Source organism: Caretta caretta, chromosome 9 (assembly GCF_965140235.1).
Source record: "Caretta caretta isolate rCarCar2 chromosome 9, rCarCar1.hap1, whole genome shotgun sequence".
Taxonomy (NCBI): domain Eukaryota; kingdom Metazoa; phylum Chordata; order Testudines; family Cheloniidae; genus Caretta; species Caretta caretta.
Window position 1 is genome coordinate 9,091,850 of NC_134214.1, and position 3,812 is coordinate 9,095,661.

Here is a 3,812-nt window from a genome sequence, read left to right on the forward strand (position 1 = left end):
CTGCGCCGGCGCACACTGAGCTCCTCACTCTCCCGCGACAGGCCGCGAAGGGCGGGAGAGAGGAGCGCGGAGAGAGCACGACCGGCAGCTCAGCTAGTGCGCATGTGCTCGAAGGGGCCTGGTCCTCAGCGCGCCTGCGTCACGTACGCTAACGCGCTCTCTCTCCCCTTCCTGCCCCGGGCGCGCGCAGGAAAGGCGGGGCACCGCACCACGCTTTTCCCACCACAGAGGCCGGGGCTAGAGATTTAAAGGGACAGGCACAATTAAATCCATCTCTGTTTAGAAGGACCTGGGTGTGTCCTTCCCACCCTCCATGCCCCTGAGGTCATTGCCATTATTAAAGCGCCAGGATCTCTACACATTTCCCCGCCTTTCCTTCTCCACATGCCCGGCAACACCACTCATCTCCCAGGGACCACCCTGATTCCTAACCTCTGCATTGCCAGCCCCCCATCTGCACCCTTCTCCGCCCCCACCATCCATCCTGCTCGGGGTGCTTTTATTGCCCCTCCAGTAGGTTTGGTTACGGGGTGGCTATTTTAGAGGCGAGAGTCTGCGAGTGTTTCTAATAAGCTCGGAGCCGATCCCCAGCCACCTAGGCAGATGCTCGTGGTGGTCACTGTGCTGCAAAACAAGGCCGCTCCAAACTTCACAGGGACAGAGCCAGCACCTCTCCCTAAATCATGGGCCTCAGCTGAAGGAGAACCCCGCCAACGCCAAGCGGTCAGGAACCAGCACTTAGAACCCAAAGCATCACTGGCTTAAAAATCATGCAATTAAAACAGAAACTTTTGGTCTGTCTTCTGACTGTTGAGCCTTTCGGGGTGTGTGTGTGATCATTTCATGGGCAAAATTTACTCTTACCTGCACATACAAAACTGCAGGGCTTCTCACTTAGCTGTTCAGAGGGAACTTAGATGCACCTCACTTTTAGATTGGTGGTTGGGGGAACTATCATTCCATCCTTCTCCACCTCCCTCCCCACTAACCTGCTCAACTCCCTTCCCCATCTCTCTCCCTGCCCCTCTCAGTATCCTGCTCCACCCCCATTCTCCTTCCATGCCCACCCCCACCATTTTCTGTCTTACACCTGGCCTTTGCATTTAATTCCCCCATAGTTCCTTCTGTTTCACTTTACTGTATCCTACCCCTTACTGTCTTCCCCCTCCAAGTCCCCTGCACCCATCTCCCTCCTATTCCTCACATTCCCCTCTACTCCCTCACTCTCCCTCCTGCACCTCTTCAGTCTCTTCTGCTCCACATATTCCCCAGGCTCCTCCTGCATCCCCCATTCTCCTGAACCCCCATTGCTCCTTCCTGCCAACTTTACTCCATCTTCTCTTCTGCCCTGCATCCCCCTGCCCCTTCTCATCCTCTTTCCTGCCCCTCTCCTTTCCCCAGCCCCCCCCCCTCCCCCCCCCGCTGTCTTGGCTTCACTTTCCTGACCCTGGGAGGTACCCATCGTTCCTGAAGGCAGCCAGGGTTCTGTCTCACTGGAAACATTTCTACTGAGGCACAAACAGGGTGAGCATATTTCATGTTCCCAAAAAAAGGACACTGCAGCAGGGGAGAAGTTGGGCGGGGAGGTGGAAGGGTGTTACCGTTGCAGGTGCGGGGGAGAGGGGGGCAGGAGTACTCACTGGAGGTGGGGGGGGGCGGTGTCGCTCCCTGTCACAGTGGCAGCGAGAGCCCAGGATGCAGCAACAGCTGTCAGTCAGCACCTCCCTGCAGGACTCCCTCCCCAGGGCCTGGGCGGGCAGGATCCTACAACTGTGGCTGCAGGGGAATGGACCAACCCGCTGCGGATGCAAGGGCGGGAGCAATCGGGAAGCAGACCAGTCGTGGCTCTTTCTGAGCTACAGCCTCTGCTCTGCAAAGATCCAGGACATTTCCTGTTATTTGAAAAATCCACCGGGACAGAGCACGGAAGCTCAAAAAAGAGGCAATGTCCTTGAAAGCCCAGACATATGCGTAACCCACACACCATCTGGGTGTGGTGCGCTGTCCCCTCTAGTGGCACTGAGACGACTTAGAGAGAGAGTTAAAATGAGTCTGCTAACAGCCAGTTGGCTTTTGGCTCATGCATTTAGTTCCAGAGGTCCAGGGTTCAATCCTGCCCACCAACGACCAGGGTCTGTCGGTGTTACATATGCACAACCCCCTGAAAAAAGGTGGATGGGAAATGCCAGCCATCTTGACAGAGGGTACCCTATGGCTTCAGTTCCATGCTAAGTAATAGCTCACTGCAAACATTTTAAATGGGAAAAAGTGAGCGTGTTTGATGCTGGGAATTGGGAGATCAAGAGCAACTAAAAGCGAAACATATTATGAGAGTCATGATAGCTGACAACTCTGCAATTAGTTGTTAACAGTATGGGGCCTATGACACATAGATGAGCAGTGCTAATCCCGTCAAGTAGCAGACAGTGGTACATACGTGTTAGTTTATTACAACACTTCCCCTTCTACAGACCCTATATCAAATCATTTAACAACCATTCATTCACTTTGAGAAATTATTGTCATTGTTTATTTTGGGGAGCACCCAAAGGATACAATTGTGAACCTTTATAGCCTCGTCTTTTGACCTACTGTGCCCTAAGGCGTGTTCCAAATCCTCTCCTCCTGTGGTGCAGCTACTGACAGGGATTTCCTTGGCTGTAGCAGAGAGAGCATGGTTTATCCCTCCCTATGTGATCCTGAACTTAACCTCGTTGTGTCTCAGTTTCCCTACCCGTGAAATGCAGATAATACTGACCGGCTTCACAGCTGTGCTGTGAGAATAGTTGCACAGCATTTTGGAAATAGGAAGTTCTATATACTTAGTGAGATTTGGCTGCAGGGGAAAGGGTGCATTTTCTCTGGCTTGGTAACCTTTGTGAGAAGAAGCTACAATAGCTCCTCCAAGCAGAAGAAAGTCAATGAAGCAGGGAATGTTGGAAGGCAGCCAGCCCACATGGACTTTGCTTCAGCTTTGTGTGGTTGGGGCGTGAGCTGAATATTTTGAGATTATGCAGCATCTACCAGTGTACATGTTCCTCTGGGTATTGAAACTGGATCGTGAAATATTGTAACAAAGGAGTGTTGTATCTTGATGGGGTGACGCTGCAAATGAAACAGTGGGTTCAGTGCCAGACTGAGGGCTTGTTGCTTTTTTCCTGTTCTATTAGGCAAACTGGAAATTATCCAGCCCAGCTCTCTCTCACTAAACACTGTGCTGCCCTAGGCAACCATTTGCTCTTCTGTATGGTAAGTCCAGCCCTGGAATGGTTAAGTGATCAGCAGTCCGATTTACACAATCCTCTGGCTTTCATAAATCCATTAAACAGCAACCTAAGAAAGGAAGATGGGCTGGGCAGAGTTCAGGGAGCACAACAGGACTGTAACTTACAGTGAATGGAAAGAGGACTCTTTATCTAGCTGCTTGACACAGATTGTAAGTTCTCCCTGGCTCTATACCTCACTGTAACATGAGCTTGGCCTCTAAATCCTGGCCTGATCTAAGCACTCATTAGTATGATCAATCCCAAGCATTTAACTGTCATAAGTCAGACCCAAAAATCATGAGATTTTAAAAAAAAAAATTTATCCATTTGGGGTTAGTTGTATTTGCCTTCTGAGCCTTTAGGGAGCGCTCAGGTCACGTTTTCAAGCTTTTTCTGCATCCACAATCCACAATTAAAGTGGCTAGTAATACACTTTAAAAAAAAAAAAAAGCCAGATTCTTGCATAATCATATGCCGCCAGGCAATGGGGCTTCAAGAAACTCACCAAATATCACAAGGAGACACCGAGTCATGGAAAGGAACACT